General features: G+C 36.0%; 1 pseudogene; it reads right to left on the minus strand.

Annotated features, from left to right (window-relative positions):
- LOC102172291 overlaps nt 1,324-12,902 on the minus strand; it is a 148,809-nt pseudogene continuing 137,230 nt past the window's right edge.

Here is a 12,902-nt window from a genome sequence, read left to right on the forward strand (position 1 = left end):
AACGGGAAAGTGAAAAATGTAGGGGAGGGTTAAAAAGAAAAGCTAGGATAAATTCATCCATTGGTGAAAACTTTTGTGCTTCAATGCAAGTCAAGAAACTCAGAAGTTTATAAGCAAATATTTACCTCTGCTGAGTAAAATGTGAGCCAAAGACTAGGCTCTGCCAAAGGTTACAGACAACGAAACATGTTCCTGATAATTTGCATGTACTCATTCAATCTGCAGATTTAGTCTGGAAATGAAACAAGCAGACATTGATAAGGCTTGATTCTACATTTTGTCTAACATGGTTAAAGCCATAGCCATATGTTTGACATTTGATTAGATAGCATCATTTCTCTCCCTCCTTTCCAATTCTGTTTTTTCTTCTTTCCTTCCTTCCCACGGGGTCTGTTTTTTTTGTTTTTTCTTTCCTTTTTTTTTTTCTTTGTTTACTTCCTGACCACCTCTCTCCCTGTCTTGGTCTCTCTCCCTTGAGAAGAAGTTATATTAGCAAATATGGTAGGTTAAATTGGGATTTAATAAATTTACTACCCAAACTCATCTATTCTTGTTTTGTTTGTTTGTCTTTTCCTTGATTTCTTTATGGATCCAATGCAGATTATCTGGGTTTTTATTTGAACTCTGGGTTTTTAATCAGACCCAGTAAAGGTGCTTCCACCTTGAATTCTGCAAATGGCCACAGGAAAGGCCAGAAAACCAAGAACAACACCTTCCTCTTGCATAATGTTGGTCACTGTTTCCACTATACTAATCTTTTCCTTTTTTTTTTTTTTTTTTTGCCTTGTTTTATGAAACTCTAATCACATAAGGCTCTTTATAATGTTTTATTTTGTTATATTACTATTAAATTCCACTTTTAATGCACTGTGATTAGAGACATATATTGTTAGACTTTTAGTATTCATTGAGATTGTATTGTGATTTTAAAGATAAAAATTTATATGTATATAGTATTATATATAATATATGTTAGATTTTAATTATATACATTTAAGTATATGTATATCTGTGTGGATTGATAAATGGTTCTATTAAGTTTTTTAATATTAAACTTGATGATAATGATTTTGCTTTCATTTTCTTACTGAAAGTTGAGTTTCATTGCTCATTATGACTAAGTGTCCCATCTTCCACTCTGACTCAAAATGTATGAAAATCTCCCATTTTGACTTCTAGGTATTCATATTTTTATAAACACAGTGATACTTCTACATAGTTAAACATTAAAATATACTCCTCTTAAAATTACTTCATGGTGGAAATTTTTCCTTAAATTTACAAATGAGGAAACTGAGTCTCAGAGAAGCTAAAATGTGCTGCTTAATATGAAAATCGATCTAGTTGACTCAGAACCTCTGCACGAATAATACCTAAAAATGAATAAATCTGACAAGATGATATTTATTCAATTTCCCTAAAATTTCAGACTCAGAAAGAAATTAATATTGATTTTTCTTTAATAGCCTTTTAATGTATGTCTCAATTAGAGTATTCATGTTTCCCTTATCCAATTTAACTTCAACATTCATTTCTTTTTAATTCAGTAATAAATATGATTGAATTTCCTCTACTATGTATTGTCATAAAACATTCAATTCAGTCAAGTTAATGTGACAAGGATGCCAAAGAGACTACCAAAGAAAATCAAGCTATACTATACTATTTCATCATGTTCTAAATATTACAGGTTCCAAATATATTAGTGCTAGGATTAAATGTCTCAATATCACTCTCACTTACCATATTCCTTTATAGTTCTTCATTGGATCTAGGACAGAGATAAAACTATATAACCAAAAAGCATTTTAATTATAGAAAGGTAGAAGTTCCTAATAAATTCAAGTGATACATGAATTTTGGGGCAAATTTTAAATGGTTAATAGAAAAGTTTGTCAAGGAATTATGATTACCTAACGTATGATCATTCAGTATTATTTAGGAAATATATCTTGTCTAAGCACACACACCGCACAAACGAATGTATCCAAACCCTAATGTTTAAATATGTGTCATGAGGTCTGAATCTTTGCTTGAGAGGATTTATATCCCTAATGCACTTAATTTTCATAAAAATTACTTTTGATTCTGGTTTCCTGTGTCTTTAAATATTCATACCTTGACACAATAAACCAAAGAATATATGGAATTACTTGTTATAAATAAGAAATGATAATAATAGCATATCACTCATGTTTTATAGCATTTACTTTTAAGATAATGGCTATAAAATAATAAAAATACATGCATATAAAACAATTATGATTATAAGCAAAATAATTGTATATTTAAATTATTTTCAACTATATTTTCAGAACTTGATAGACAGCCCCAGGCAATTATGTATGGGCAAGGTAAAATAGTGTAGATTTACTTGCCAATTTGTCAACTGTTCTCTTTGGGAGATACAAATACCTTGACACAAAGTGAGTTTTTGGTTCATTTTTGTTGCTATTCCCTTATTTCCATGCCATTCCTATACTTTCAATATTATATCTGGAAATACAGTTTCTGAATATTTTCCTCTCACCATCTCCTCTACTAAGAATCTGTCCCTCACATGCATGGTAATAAAAATAAACCTATACTAAAGTGGAAGTCGCTCAGCCGTGTCCGCATCTTTGCAACCCCAGGGACTATCCATGGAATTCTCCAGGCCAGAATACTGAAGTGGGTAGCCTTTCCCTTCTCCAGAAGATCTTCCCGACCCAGAAATTGAACCAGGGTCTCCTGCATTACAGGCAGATTCTTTACCAGCTGAGCTACCAGGGAAGCCCTTAAACCTATACATGGACATTAAGAAAAACAAATGAGAATTCTTTGAACTAACTATGTTTGTAATGCCTCTGTAAATATAAAACAGGTTTTAAATAAAAGATTAAAAATATCTATAGGATAGTTACTTCACAAAAATGGTGGAAAGGGAAGCCCAACATCCCATATACTTATAGAAACATCCAAAAAAATAAAAAAGCTGTTAGAGTCAACTTTGTCTAAATTTTGGTAAACAAAATTTCTAACAACCAAATGAACATGAGTGAACACTAAATCAAGAAGGAAGCAACTTTTAAAAAGTAGAAATAAGTCAGAGAAAGACAAATCTGTGGAATCTAAATAAAAAGGTACAAATGAACTTATTTACAAAACAAATATAGTTTTAAAAGTAGAAAACAAATGTATGGTTACAGGGGTAAGAATGAGGGAAAGGGATAAATTGGGAGATTGGGATTGAAATACACACACCTATATATGAAAGAGGTAAAGCTCTATAGCATAGGAAACTCAGTACTCTGCAATGATCTATATGAGAATAAAATCTAAAGAAGAGTGGATATATGTATATGTATAACTGATTCACTTTACTGTACAACAGAAACTAGCTCAATATTATAAATCAATTATACTCCAATAAAAGTTAAAAATATAAACGGTAGAAAACCCTTGTGGAATATTTACTTAAACTTGTCTTAAACCTTCCTGCATGGGTGTGGTGTCAGTTTTGAAAATGGAAGCCCACATTCTCAGTGTGGGACCCTGATTCCTGGCTTCAGAAGAAGCAGAGCAGACCTTATTCACAAACTGTTGCATATCTCTCTTCTAACATTGGAAGGACTGATGTTGAAGCTGAAACTCCAATACTTTGGCCACCTCATGTGAAGAGCTGACTCACTGGAAAAGACCCTGATGTTGGGAAAGACTGAAGGTGGGAGGAGAAGGGGATGACAGAGGATGAGATGATTGGATGGCATCACCAACTCGATGGACATGAATCTGAGTGAACTCCCAGAGTTGGTGATGGACAGGGAAGCCTGGTGTGCTGCAGTCCATGGGGTCGCAAACAGCTGGACACGACTGAGCGACTGAACTGAACTGAACTGAACATGTCCAGGAGCTTAGCTGAATGATGGATGCAAGGCTCTTCCCAGTCTCACTTCTTCTGAAACTCATTAGAAAAAGCAGTGTTCATTTCTTGAGAGAAAAAAAAAAACTGTAGGGGAACTAACAACTCATAGATACATGGGGCAAAAGATTATGAATGAGACATACAATAGACTGTCCAAAACACAAGAGAAAAAACTAGGAAATCCTTTGGGATAGTTAGACAGTCAAAAGCACCCATATATATGAAGGAATCCCAAGAAGTCCCATAAACATTTGCTTTTAGCCAGTCTCTAGGAGACTGAAGGAGTATTCTAGCACAGAGCCAAACTGTAAACACTTGAGTTGTTTTTATGTTTTTGTTGTTGATGATAATGCTGTTGTTGTGCAGCTCTCATTCAAGGAAATTTCTGTTCAAACACTAAGAAACGGAGGACTCAGTTGGCCACCCCGACAGAGTATAGTCTACAAAAGTAGCTTGAAATAATCTCTAAACATATGCACTACTACAGCCTTCAACAATAAGAGTATTAAGAACAGATTTTTTGAAAAAAAATAAAGAAAACTAACAAACATTTAGCTAGACTAGAGAGAGAGGATAAATTCAGCCATTACAACAGTTGCTTCAGAAATAGAAAGGGAATATTATGAACAATTGTATGCCAACACATGGGATAACCTAAAAGAAAATGTAAAAATTGAATCAGGAAGAAATAGAAAGCCTGAATAGACCAGCAAAAATCAAAGAGTTAATTCAATAAAAAAATAAATAAACATTTCCAAACAGGAAAATTTCCAGGACTAAATGATTTCATGGGTTATTCTGTCAAACACTGAAAGAAAAAGTAATGCCAATTCTTCTTAGACTTTCCAAAAATGTATATAAGAAGAGGCGACACATCCAAACTCAAACACACACTTAATGTCAATATCCTCTGCTGCATTATTCATGTTACCCAAATGCTGAAACAACCCAAGTTTCCGTCAGCAAAAGAATGGAAAGTCAAAATGTGCATATCTACTACCTTAGACTGGAGAAGGAAATGGCAACCAACTCCAATATACTTGCCTGGAAAATTCCATGGACATAGGAGTCTAGTGGGCTACAGTCCATGGAGGTTAAAAAGAGTCAGGCATGACTGAGTGACTGAACTACTTTAGACTGTTTACTTTGCTACATATAAAAATGTCATAGAACAAATATTTACTTCTGGAGGCTGAGAAGGTTCAGTGTAGGTGGTATCATACCTGTTTTATTGATGAAGTTTCTGAGATCCAAAGAAAAAATCAAGTTGGTCCAAAATCACAAATCTCATAAGTGATGGAGATAGTATTTCTTCAAAATCTGTATTCAATCATTGTAATATTAGTCCCCTTAAACAGTAGATCGCTTAGGAAAAAGAACAGTCTTTGAAATATTCCTTTCATCTTCCTTAAAGTAAGAGACTAGTTCTAACCCCCTACCCCAGAAAAAAACACAACTCTGGGGGCAAAAGCATAGCTCTGATGATGTGTGCTTTCACCTTCAGTTTGAAGCCATCTTTGTCTTATTTTCAAGATTCAGTCTGTTGGAAATGCTCTCGCATCTGCCTTCAAAATATATCCAGATTTTGACCACCTATCAGTATCCCAACTGCCACCAGAACATCTCAAGCCATTCCTATCTCCTGCCTGAATTGTTATCAGAGCCTCCTACCTGATTTCTGGTTCTTTGTTTTCCTGTAGTACACTGTGAACATAGAAGCCAAAGCAAGCCCATTAAACCAAAAGAAACGCTGTGCTAGTTGTCTGTGCAGAACCCCTCTGTAGCTTTCATCTCACTCGGAATAAAAGACAAAATCTTTTCTCTGGCCGACAAAGCCTTATTGCTTCAGATACCCTGTTATCCGTGGTCTTTTCTTCTGGAGTCAGCCTCCTAGCTCCTGCCATATTGGCCACCATGTTCCAACCCAGCATCCTCCCCGCTCAGGGTTTCGGCACTTGCTCTTTTCTGAATGTTCTTCCCCAATATGCTTACCTGGCTCCATTGTTTCTTTTTGTGACTCACTCAAGTCACTTTCTCTTGCAATTTCATGTAAAATTTATATTACTTCCAGGGTTTCCAGATTTAGAAAAGAATGGAATGCACAGTGTATTTTTAATTTCATGCGAACAGTGAAAAATGTTTTGGTATAAGTATGTCCTGACATAACATAGGAAATACTGCATAAAACATGCTTATGCAAAAAAAAAAAATGTGTTGTTTACTGGAAAGTCAAATTTGATCATCTTGTATTTTATCTGGCCTTATCCTCAGATTTCATGTAGCTCTTCCTTGCTTTGTATTTTCTTCTTTGTCTTTGTTACTAACACACTATGTTGTCTAGTCACTCAGTCTTGTCCAGCTCTTTGCCACCCCATGGACTGCAACACACCAGGCCTTCCTGTCCTTTACTGTCTCCCAGAGCTTGCTCAAACTCATGTTAATTGAGTCAGTGATGTCAACCAATCATCTTATCCTCTGTCGTCCCCTTCTCCTCCCATCTTCAGTCTTTCTCAGCATCAGGGTCTTTTACAATGAGTTGGCTCTATATATCTTCGTATCAGGTTGCCCAAGTATTGCAGCTTCAGCTGATACTGAAGCTGAATAAGTATTCAGCTGTTGATTTCTTCAGGATTAATTGCTTTGATCTCCTTGCTGTCCAAGGGACTCTTAAAGTCTTCTCCAACACCACAATTTGGAAGCATCAATTCTTCAGTGCTCAACCTTCTTTATGGTCCAACTCTCACTTTTATGTATTTATATAATTTGTCTTTTGTCCCTCCTCCAGAATGGAACCTCTTTGAGAGCAAGATTTTAATTGATTTCTTGATTACTGTATCCCCAGTGCCTGAAACAGTGCTCACTCTGGAGAATCAAATATTTAAAAATGAATGAATATTCAAATTATTAAATCATATATGAGACATTCACTCTGTACAAGGCAATAGAAACAGTATTTGGCACTCATTATTACTTTTCATGCTTGCAACCACTTTTTGTGATAGAAATGATTATATTTCCACTTTTTTAGACTTAGAGTTCTGAATTTAAAGAGTACAGGTTTTTAACCCCCTTGAATTTAAATGGAAAAACTGAAACACCATATATGTTATGTCTAATATCAGATTCTATATTTTCTTTTTCCAGTTGTTCATTTGCCAAATCTAGAATGAAATTGACCTGAAATATTTAGTCTATTTTTAAGGATATAGATAATGAAAGAGTTCCAGGGTATCTTAATAGCTTATTGATATTTTGAGAAAATCATCTGAGATTGTTAAGAATGTGATCATTGTCTAATAAATCCTTTTGAATAGTTACTCTTCCTAGTTAAGAGATATAATAGCCTGACTTTAAAGAAAAATGTGACTTAACACATTTCTACAATATAATCTAAATTAATTTTATGAACTTACTAGCTTTCAGAAATAATATTAATAGGTAGTATTTCTAGATGAAATCACCATTTGGTTTATAATTTAATGGGCAAATTATATTTATTCTTCTGTTTCTTCTGAGGATTTCCAAATTAATTTTATCTGAAAAATCCAAATTTTAAACTTACTTATTATATTTAAATTTTTTTAAGATAGGGCTATACTTTGAAATAACATTATCAGTAGCAGCAAACACTGAATAATCAAAAATATGCTGAAAACTGGGAGATCATATTATAAAGTGAAAGAGGATGCATTTGGAAGTTGTCTAAGCCAGCAAGAAGTTCCATCATTTACTCCAACTGGTGTGTAAAACAGCTGAGGCATGCATCAGTTATCTACCCTTCCCTGAATGTCTAGGCACTCTGTCATTTTCCTGTATTGTGTCCTTGGGTGAGGTTCTCCATTTCTTTATTAAAGAAACTCTCAGTTCAGTTCAGTTCAGTCTGAACTGAATTCTTTGCAACCCCGTGAATAGGAGCACGCCAGGCCTCCCTGTCCATCACCAACTCCCGGAGTTTACTCAAACTCATGTCCATCGAGTTGGTGATGCCATCCAGCCATCTCATCCACTGTTGTCCCCTTCTCCTCCATCCCCCAATCCCTCCCAGCATCAGAGTCTTTTCCAATGAGTCAGCTCTTCCCATAAGGTAGCCAAAGTACTGGAGTTTCAGCTTTAGCATCAGTTCTTCCAATGAACACCCAGAACTGATCTCCTTCAGAATGGGCTGGTTGGATCTCCTTGCAGTCCAAGGGACTCTCAAGAGTCTTCTCCAACACCACAGTTCAAAAGCATCAATTCTTCAGCGCTCAGCCTTCTTCACAGTCCAACTCTCACATCCATACATGACCACTGGAAAAAACATACCCTTGACTAGATGGACCTTTGCTGACAAAGTAATGTCTCTGCTTTTTAATATGCTATCTAGGTTGGTCATAACTTTCCTTCCAAGGAGTAAGTGTCTTTAATTTCATGGCTGCAATCACCATCTGAAGTGATTTTGGACCCCCAAAAAATAAAGTCTGACACTGTTTCCACTGTTTCCCCATCTATTTCCAACAAAGTGATGAGACCAGATGCCATGATCTTCGTTTTCTGAATGTTGAGCTTTAAGCCAACTTTTTCACTTTCCTTTTTCACTTTCATCAAGAGGCTTTTTAGTTCCTCTTTACTTTCTGCCATAAGGGTGGTGTCATCTGCATATCTGAGGTTGTTGATATTTCTCCCGGCAATCTTGATTTCAGCCTGTGCTTCTTCCAGCCCAGCATTTCTCATGATGTACTCTGCAAATAAATTAAATAAGCAGGGTGACAATATACAGCCTTGACATACTCCTTTTCCTATTTGGAACCAGTCTGTTGTTCTATGTCCAGTTCTAACTGTTGCTTCCTGACCTGCATACAGGTTTCTCAAGAGGCAGGTCAGGTGGTCTGGAACTCCCATCTCTTTCAGAATTTTCCACAGTTTATTGTGACCCACACAGTCAAAGGCTTTGGCATAGTCAATACAGCAGAAATAGATGTTTTTCTGGAACTCTCTTGTTTTTTCCATGATCCAGTGGATACTGGTAATTTGATCTCTGATTCCTTTGCCTTTTCTAAAACCAGCTTGAACGTCAGGTAGTTCACGGTTCACGTATTGCTGAACCCTGGCTTGGAGAATTTTGAGCATTGCTTTACTAGCTCTAGGAAGCTCTAAGGGGACATAATTTTTAACAGTCCATTAATGAGGGACAGGAAACAGGAAGTGAAGGAAGGATCAGATATTACATAAATTTGGAGCAGTGACAGGAAATGGCTTGTAAGCCAGACTGCCAATTTCAAGTGAGAGGCTTCAAAAATCTTATGTGTTATCAGGACTACAGTTTGCTGAATACATTCTTAGTGAGTGTTTGTGTGTGTGTGTGTGTGTGTGTGTGTGTGTGTGTGTGTGTGTGTGTATGTGTACAGATGAAGCAGACAGGGCCAAAATTTTTAAAGTTTAGGGCAGTTTTGTCAGGTATGAAATTGAGGGGATGGGGCAGTAATTAAGTTAACTCATGCCCTAATCTCTTAGTTATGGGCTTTAATAATTCTGTAGTTTCTCCAAGAAATAGCTATAAATATTCTCTTCACCGTGTAGTGCCACACATTTAGAAAACTTACAGCTGTCTTAACATGCATTACCAACAGAAAGATACTCACATACATCCACACACATACATTCTTTTATTTTTTTCTTAAAATGTAATTGAGAGTGTTAACATGTAACTTTGCTTGATTTATCACTGTTTTATGCACCACTGAGCAGACAAAAAGTCAATAGAAATATGAAATAAAACATGGATTCTATACTGTCTCCTAGTACAAAAAAAGCAAGAGCTATTGTTCTAGCACTTCTGAATATTCATAAAGCAACAGCCACAATTCTACTTTTTACCAAAAGGCATATTGGCCTTTATACGCTCTCTCCATATGACCCAGAATGTATTCCCTAACCCTCATACATGCAATTAATAAGGGAATAAAGTGATTAAAGAGTCTATTAAAAATAACATCAAACAAAACAAGAGCAAAAGAAAATTTTCAGTAATTTATAAACCTCCCTAGTGTCTAAGGAATATGCAAAGCAATTCCATATAAGGCACTGTGATTGTGATATTAGGGGATTTGGATGTAAATTTTACACTAGACTATTATTCTATACCAATTTCCCGGGAACTGTTAGATGTCCAAAGCCACCTTCTATCAATCGGCAGATGAACCAATCCTCTTCAGTTCCTGGTTTGTTTTTTGTTTTTGTTGACCATGCCCTCTACAATCTCTTGACACTTTTGAAAATTTTGCTCCAGCACAATGTTTTGCTGGAAGTTTTTTACTTCCTGTTTTTTAAGCCTCTGAAAATGTTATTTCAGGCATTCTGTTCATTAAAATCTCTATATGAAGTTCAGAAATTGATGACTCAAAAGGTGTATAAATTAGTCATAAATGGTGAAGAAGCATTTCCTTGTCCACTCTCCTTTTTTTTTAGGTCAATTATTGATTTTGAAAATAATCAATTTTTAGATCAATGTTTTTATCAAGGTATATTTATAAAGCTGTGGAAAGAAAGGAAAGAAAAAGTCTGTCAATGTAGAATTTTATAGCAAAAATATGAATCTTGAGGAAAAAAAATGAGATTTCAGTTTTAGCTCCAACATATTAAAAAACTTAGATGTCTTCTCTCCCATCCTTCAAACAAGAAAACCTGAACAAACTGAAATCTTGTGACTTTTACTAGACCCATCATAGGACAAACGAATACCCTGAAATATGGAGACACAGAGTATTCAGAGAGATATAGCAACTGGTATCTGCTTACCTAGATCAGAAGTTGCTAGAGCCGAAAAAAATGATAAGATCATTTAAATGGTGATTTTCAACAAATGCTGAGAGCTGAATGTGGACTGGAGGTGACAGTGAGAATTTCCTGGGGGAACTGGTTTAGCACAGCCTCCACCCTTCTGTGGATTTTATCTCCAGGAACCACTCCAGGACCTCACAGTGGGGAACCACTCCAGGACCTCACAGTGGAGAACCAAGGAAGACTCCCTTGCGGTCCTGGCACTATGATGGGAAGAGTAATCCTTGTAAGATGTATTCAGAGCTTTCTCACAATGGCTGATTCTTCCAGCAAAAGACTTAGCCAGAGTTGTTTCTCCACTGGGGAACAGTCCTGATCTCCCAGTCCTGATCCCTTTCGCTTCCATGTCTCATCCAACAGGGTAAGCCAGTCAACTGTTGTTAGGGCTTCAAGAAGCTATGATGGAAACACTGCAGCCAGTAAAGTGAATAGAGAGCAAGGAAAACAAACAAACCAAAACTTGTAGAGTGCAGAAGAAGTGTCTGTGATGGTTGTGACCTGAAACACAGGCACATTAAAGAACTGAGACTTAATTGGAGGATTAATAACACTACCGAGCCCCACACTTCTCCAGCATACCAGCCCAGCTTCAATGTAATAACAGAGTGTTTCAGGGAATAGGCTGCAAGACACGGAATCTCTCTGGGAGGAGAACTTCAGGAAAAATCAAGAACTCCACAATCAAGACTAGGAATACAACAAGCATGGAAGAGAAATCGAAGCTTTTGTCAGTTTTAGCTATAACAGACAGCCCAGCTTATAGCCAGACTAAAATAAATACATAAATCCTCACATTAAAGGCCTATTTGCTTCAGTTCCTGTTTCCTAACACAGTATGTATGATTTCCTGTGTGTATCTCTCTCTCTCCCTGTCTCACACAGATACATACATACACACAGGATATTGCAGCAAGCAAATCTCAGAGTCAGACTCTGATATGACATAATGTTAGAATAATCAGATAGGAGATTTAAAGTTGCTATAATACGTTAAGTGTTATAATGGCAAAAGTAGACACTATTCAAGAACAGATGATGGAAAATATGGGAGAAAAAAAGCATCAAAAGGAAACGTTAAAAGCAAAAACACTAAAACAAATCATGGTTTCAATTGGTTTGTCAGTCGAGACAGCATTACTTAGGAAAAAAATCCGTGAGCTCGAGGATAGATTGGGAAGAGTGTCCAAACTCAAGTGAGAAAAAAAGAAAAAAAGTTTAGAAACACTAGCAGAATAAATACTATATAGCTAGCTAGCTAGCTAAATATATTTAAACTGCAGACACAAAAGACAGAGATAATCTTGAAAGAAATCAGGGATGTGTGAATGTAACTCCTTATTTATAGGAGAACAAGGACAAGAATAATAGGCATTGTGCAAACAAAAAGAGTAGAATAACATATTTAAAGTGTGGGGAAAACATTAGTATGGAATTCTATATCCAGCAAAATTATGCTCACTAGTTCATTGCCAGCAGAACTACTTGTAATAAATGTTAGAAGTTCTTCAGGCAAAGGAAAATTATATGGGTCAGAAACTTGGACCTATAGAAATAGAGGGAAAGTGTTAGAGAAGAAATAAATGAATGTAAAATAAAATATTTATTTTTTTCTCTCTTTAATAGATGTAAAATAGGCCTGCTGAAAGATATAAAAGAGCAATGTTTTGGGTAATTAAAGAATATGGATAAGTTAAATAAATCTTACCCAATCACAGAGGCTATCAGACAGAAAGGGAATGCTCTGTTATAAGGTGTCTGTGTGTTAGTCGCTCAGTCATACCCGACTCTTTGGGACCCCATGGACTGTAGGCCGCCAGGCTCCTCTGTCCATGGAATTCTCCAGCCAAGAATACTGGAATGGGTTGCCATTTCCTTCTCCAGAGGATCTTCCTGACCCAGGGATCAAGGCAGGTCTCACGCATTGCAGGCAGATTCTCTACCATCTGAGCCACCAGATAAGGTACCTGCACTTTATTAGAAACAGTGTGGTATTATTTGCAGTTGAAGTTAGGTTAAAAATGCATATGGTAACTCTAATGAAAAAGTTTGCAGGAAAAAAAACAACAACAACTGTAATTGATCTTCTAAGAGAGGAGATAAAATGGAATCATGTGACTCTCAAAGCAGAAAGGGAAGAAAAAGAGATAAAAACGTACAATTAGTAAATGCTACTGTAAAACAT

The sequence above is a fragment of the Capra hircus genome, chromosome 18 (assembly GCF_001704415.2).
Source record: "Capra hircus breed San Clemente chromosome 18, ASM170441v1, whole genome shotgun sequence".
In the NCBI taxonomy this organism is placed as follows: domain Eukaryota; kingdom Metazoa; phylum Chordata; class Mammalia; order Artiodactyla; family Bovidae; genus Capra; species Capra hircus.